The following is a 6,576-nucleotide window of genomic DNA, read 5'->3' on the forward strand; positions in this document are numbered from 1 at the left end:
GGAACTGTACTGCAAAAAGAATTTAACGACGTACAATATATTTCCACATACCAATGCTGGTGAGAGTATGCTGTCAGTGGCTTCAGGTCAGTTCTCGCCTTTGCCAATTTATAGCCCAATTTCATACCCACACAATACCATTTTGTCCCTTCCTTTATTTTGTACCCATAAATAAACCAGCTTGTACACTTAAACAGTTTCTGTTATTTAGCAGCTTTGTTTTTTTAATTAATAACAGGTAATCATAAAACTATTAAATTTTCAGAAGTTTTTATAATGCACTGTATTTCAACTGATTATAATTCAAATCTCCATTTGAGTTACAAAATACAGGGGTTGGACAATGAAACTGAAACACCTTGTTTTAGACTACAATAATTTATTAGTATGGTGTAGGGCCTCCTTTTGCGGCCAATACAGCATCAATTTGTCTTGGGAATGACATATACAAGTCCTGCACAGTGGTCAGAGGGATTTTAAGCCATTCTTCTTGCAGGACAGTGGCCAGGTCACAAAGTGATACTGGTGGAAGAAAACGTTTCCTGACTCGCTCCTCCAAAACACCCCAAAGTGGCTCAATAATATTTAGATCTGGTGACTATGCAGGCCATGGGAGATGTTCAACTTCACTTTCATGTTCATCAAACCAATCTTTCACCAGTCTTGCTGTGTGTATTGGTGCATTGTCATCCTGATACACGGCACCGCCTTCAGGATACAATGTTTGAACTATTGGATGCACATGGTCCTCAAGAATGGTTCAGTAGTCCTTGGCAGTGAGGCGCCCATCTAGCACAAGTATTGGGCCAAGGGAATGCCATGATATGGCAGCCCAAACCATCACTGATCCACCCCCATGCTTCACTCTGGGCATGCAACAGTCTGGGTGGTACGTTTCTTTGGGGCTTCTCCACACCGTAACACTCCCGGATGTGAGGAAAACAGTAAAGGTGGACTCATCAGAGAACAATACATGTTTCACATTGTCCACAGGCCAAGATTTGCGCTCCTTGCACCATTGAAACTGGCGTTTGGCATTGGCATGAGTGACCAAAGGTTTGGCTATAGCAGCCCGGCCGTGTATATTGACCTTGTGGAGCTCCCGACGGACAGTTCTGGTGGAAACAGGAGAGTCGAGGTGCACATTTAATTCTGCCGTGATTTGGGCAGCTGTGGTTTTATGTTTTTTGGATACAATCAAGGTTAGCACCTGAACATCCCTTTCAGACAGCTTCCTCTTGCGTCCACAGTTAATCCTGTTGGATGTGGTTCGTCCTTCTTGGTGGTATGCTGACATTACCCTGGATACCGTGGCTCTTGATACATCACAAAGACTTGCTGTCTTGGTCACAGATGCGCCAGCAAGACGTGCACCAACAATTTGTTCTCTTTTGAACTCTGGTATGTCACCCATAATATTGTGTGCATTTTCAATATTTTGAGCAAAACTGTGCTCTTACCCTGCTAATTGAACCTTCACACTCTGCTCTTACTGGTGCAATGTGCAATCAAAGAAGACTGGTTACCAGGCTGGTCCAATTTAGCCATGAAACCTCACACACTAAAATGACAGGTGTTTCAGTTTCATTGTCCAACCCCTGTACCTTATGACCCCTGATAAAACCAAATTAACTCTAAGCAACCTCTCACTGACTGTAATTGGTTACATAGTTTGGTACAAAAAAACAAAATGGCAAAAAAATTTAACGGTGAAGGGTCAAAATGATTAGCACCCACTGCCGCCATTGGCAACAAAAAATTGACTGGTTGCTTTGGTGGAAAAAAAAGTCAATAACAACATCTGTCGTTTTTGACACTTCTGGGCAGCAAAAACCAAAAAAATCAACAAAGCCTCTTAATTGAGGTCCATCCCTTTGCTAATATAGAGAAAGTCTATTAGCTTTTGCCAAATGCTTTACACTTGAAAAGTAATTTAACATTAATAATTAGTTTCTCTTTTACTTATAGAGGTATTTGCAAAAGTCTCGCAGCAGTTTAACGGTGACTACGAAGCTGAGGCTTTTAGTTTTAGAAATTTGTGTATACAAAAGACAATTTAAAAAGTAATGGAACTTCTTTGTCTTTTACATGTTTTACAGCAGTTATATTTGTAGTTGTTTTATATTTTATTGATGTTTAAATACTATTCATGTACACTACAGAAGCTTTTGTGGTGTACAAGATAATAAGGAAAACCTTATCTATTTTACACCTGAGTAGTTTTAGTGGTTACATATCTGATTGGTGATGGTGATGTTTACCACAGGATGAACCATGTCTGAATCCATGCCTCCCAGGAAGACTTGTTTTTCACCTGCTCTAAGGTATGACTCCAACAAATAATATCTACCTGCAGGAAGAGTCAACTGATCAAAATGCAAAATCAAAATGAATAGAAATGGGATGTAATATTAAGTTTTCAAAAAATTGTAAAAATGTACCAGTTTGAAGATGATCTAATATATATAAAAACTTGATTACAAAGAAAAATAATGCCTAATGGCTTTAGTATATTAATATATAGTGGAAATCGGAAAGGACAAAACAGCAATGCATATGGGTACAAATTGGCAAAGTTAACCTGAAGCTGAAAACGTTTATAAAATAAATTAAAAGCCCTACAGTAAGAGTTTGTTTGCATGTTCTTTACATTCTACCTTGCATGAGAATATGTGTGCAATTGTGTTTGTATCCAGCTGAGTTTATGCAACAAGCTTGGCTCCCCTGAGTTGCAGCTAAAGAAGCAGACTTGTAGCTTCATGATACTCTCAGAGCACCTGCAATTAATAATGACAATTTAAATTTTGATGTACTGGGCTTTGCCTGAGCAGTCAGGGCTAGACAAGTTGAGGAAGTCACCTATCTAATAGATGCCAGATGATATTAATGTAAAAAGGTACGCTGTCTCTGACCTGGCAGCCAAAGGAAATCAATCACCTCCCCAGGCATTGCTTTCTTCTGACAAATATACTCTCAGAGGCCAGGTAGCAGAGCTAATGGCTTCCAAACTATTTCTGTCAAAGACACAGCTCCTATTAATTATTCAGTCACCTGTGCTGTGGTGCAACCTTACAATATTTACAATGCTGCGAGAGGCCGCTATTCCACCAGCTTGGTGTCCCTGTGGTGGTGAGCTGCTTTTGCATGAGCCATAATTCCATCTGCTCCCCTTTTACTAAGACAGGGAATGAGACAAGCTGCTTTCATCCCTTATCAAAAAACATGCCGGTCTCTTGAGATGCACGAGAGTAAATATGACCGACGGCTGATGAAGGGGATGCATCGTTTTTTTAGACATTAATGAGCCAGGTAGTGTTTCATCATCATGCTGAAGTGGAGGCAGCAAGTCTTTGGTTTCACCGGTCATGAAGCATCTCTTTCATTTTAGATATGAAAGCATACTAAATATAGCTGCCAATTATGTGTACACAATGATGCATCACTAATGTGGCAAACAAGGCGCAATATTACATTTTTAAATTTAGAACTGTTAAAAAGATTCTGTCCTCGGAGAATCACTGCATACAGCCCTTTATAAAGTAAACAATAGTTGCAAATCCAGCTGCTGCCAGAAAACTGCCGGCCACCATGCTCTTAAAGAGTTAATTCCCCCCTTTCTGCATACACATGGGGTATAAGTGGGTTGGCTCTAAAGGAGGAAGAGAGAAGTAAGAGGAAAGATTGAAGATGCATTCAGAGGCAAGTAGGGAAAGTAGAAGAAATGAGCATTCTCATTTTGTTTAGAGAAAATTTAGAGAAGTTAGCTAAATGTTCATTTAACAAACAAATCACAACGTTTCTTTTGTTTGCTGCTTGGTGGGCTGGATGTTTGTGGTTTACAATATTTTTAAAAATGTGTCAGTTAGTTGTGTAACGATTTGTCAGGGTTTACCCCTTTCTCCTTTCCCTTTACCCACACACACTGGAATCAACACTCCGAAAACACAATATAGCCTGCCACTTTTATGTGGACGACAGACAGATTTTTATGCAACTAAAATAGGAAAACAGTTACTCTGTGCACCAACTACTTGAATGGATTGCAGAAATCAAGTCATGGATGTCAATGAGTTCTTACACCTGAACAACAAAAAGACAAGTCTTGTTTGGGACCAGTGACATCTTCAGCAGCATTGTTAACCTGGGTGTTAGACTGGACCGTGATCTTAACTTTGATGCTCAGATTAAATCAGTGATAAAGTCTAGCTTCTTCCAACTGAGACATCTGGCCAAAGTTAAATCATTCCTGTCATGGCATTATTTGGAGATTTTTATCTATGCTTTTATTACAACTCATTTAGATTACTGCAATTTACCCTGGGCATAACAATTTTAGTGGCCCTACTACATCTGGTCTAAAATGCTGCTGTTTGTCTTTGAACTGGTACATAAAAACGAGAGCACATTTAATCTGTTTTAGCTGCAATTCAGTGGCTACTGGTTCGTTTTCGGATTGATTTTCAAATTCTTTTATTTGCTTTTAAATATCTTTATTGCCATGCACCCCAGTATCTGTCAGATCTGCACGCTCCCTCTTGCTTGCTAAGATCAGTTTTTACTAGTTGTTCCAAAGACACAGGGAGTGAAGAGAGGTGACGGTGCTTTCTCTGTCTTTCTCATCGCACGAAAACTATGGAATAATTTACTCACTTTCTTTTTTAAATCTTCTCTTAAAACACTCTTTTTCTCTCTGGCTTTCAACCCAATTTGAGATGTTGTCTTTTGTGGATTTGTTTTCATTTGTTATGTGTCTGCTCTCTATTTTACTGGCTTTATTGTGTTTTCGCTTGTATTGTTTTTATTTTTATTTTATTTAAATTTCTTGTTTTATAAGCTTTTTAGGGTGTTTAGGGCAGTATAGTTGAATTGCTAAACAGTTGAGTTACTAAACAAGACTACACACAGTCAACAATAGCTTATTTTCATCCCACAAATCGAATAAAGCAGTGTTTCTTAACCCTGGTCCTCAGGGCCCATTATTGTTCATGTTTTAGATGTCTCTGCTCCACCACACCTGATTCAAATGGTTGCATTATCTCTTCCATGCCACCAAGTGCCGCAGAAGCCAATTAATCACCCGCTTATTTCAGACAGGTGAGTGGTAGCAGGGAAATACCTAAAACATGCAGGACAGTGGACCCTGAGGACCAGGATTGGAAAACACTGGAGTAAAGGTTTCACAAATCAAAATTTGTGTTTTAAAGAAAGCAATTAGTGTGAAATAAGCTGTTCCAGACTTGACATGCCTATATATTGCAGTTTGTATGTTTGTCTAATTTTGAGGGGATTGCAGTGCTTCCAGTTTGTTTTCTTACAAAAATAAAAAGGGTTTTATAAATCTTATTTCGCTTTAAGAAGTCTGCATTGAGTGAGGAATTATCCACTTTAAGTTTAAGCTATGAAGCATACAGATGCCAATTTTTGTGCCCTTAGGAGTAAACAGTTCGCCAATTGCATCAGTGTCGTAGTACACAGAAGTTATTTGTATGTTGTCTGTCAGCTTCTCTTGTTTCTTCAGGGTACCTAAAGGGTTGACACACAACTGGTTTCAAAGTAATAAGCACCTCTTTTGCAACAACAGACCATCTTTCTAAGACAGCTTTGCCAATACAGCAGGGCTACTCAAGACCTTCCTCTCCTACTTGAAAATAAGTGTGTGTAGTTTAATGGTCCAATAATCAGTCAGTCAGTCATTTTCTACCGCTTATTCCATAGTGGGTCATGGGGGAGCTGGTGCCTATCTCCAGCAGTCTAAGGGCAGGAGGCGGGGTACACCCTGGACAAGTCGCCAGTCCATCGCAGGGCAACACACAAACAACCAAGCACACACTCATACACCTATGGGCAATTTAGAGCGACCAATTAACCTAACAGGCATGTCTTTGGACTGTGGGAGGAAGCCAGAGTACCCAGTGAGAACCCACGCATGCACAGGGAGAACATGCAAACTCCATGCAGAAAGACCCCTAGCTGGGAATTGAACCCAGGACTTTCTTGCTGCAAGGCAACAGTGCTACCAACTGCGCCACCATGCAGCCCTGGCCAATAATAAAAAACAAAATCTGGTGAGCAGCAGTTTTGTGGATGAAGATGCCTTGATGGTGTTAGAAGAAATTGGGTTGACTGGTTTGACATCATAGAAAGGGAACAGTTGCTCAAATAACTACTAGTAACAACTAAGGTATGCAGAATACCATATCTGAATGTACAATATGTCAAAGATTGAAGCAGATGGGCTACAGTAGCAGAAGACCACACAGGGTCTAATTCTGTTAACCAAAAACAAACTGAAGCTAAACATGGGCTCACCAAATTTAGAGAAAACAGTTTGGAAAATGTTGAATTTCAATTTCAGCTGTGGCATCTGGTATAAGCAACATGGAAGCATGGATACAACCTGCGTTGTATTAGCAATTTAGGGTGGTATTGATGGTGTCATAGTGTAGGGGATATTTTCCTGACACTCTTTGGACCAGTTTGTATTATTGAACACAGCAGCCATGTCCATACTTATGTTCACAGCATGCCGTTATTTTGAATATTCCTGGATTCTTAAACGTGACAAAAAGTTTTGTT

The sequence above is a fragment of the Girardinichthys multiradiatus genome, chromosome 9, assembly GCF_021462225.1.
Source record: "Girardinichthys multiradiatus isolate DD_20200921_A chromosome 9, DD_fGirMul_XY1, whole genome shotgun sequence".
Taxonomy (NCBI): domain Eukaryota; kingdom Metazoa; phylum Chordata; class Actinopteri; order Cyprinodontiformes; family Goodeidae; genus Girardinichthys; species Girardinichthys multiradiatus.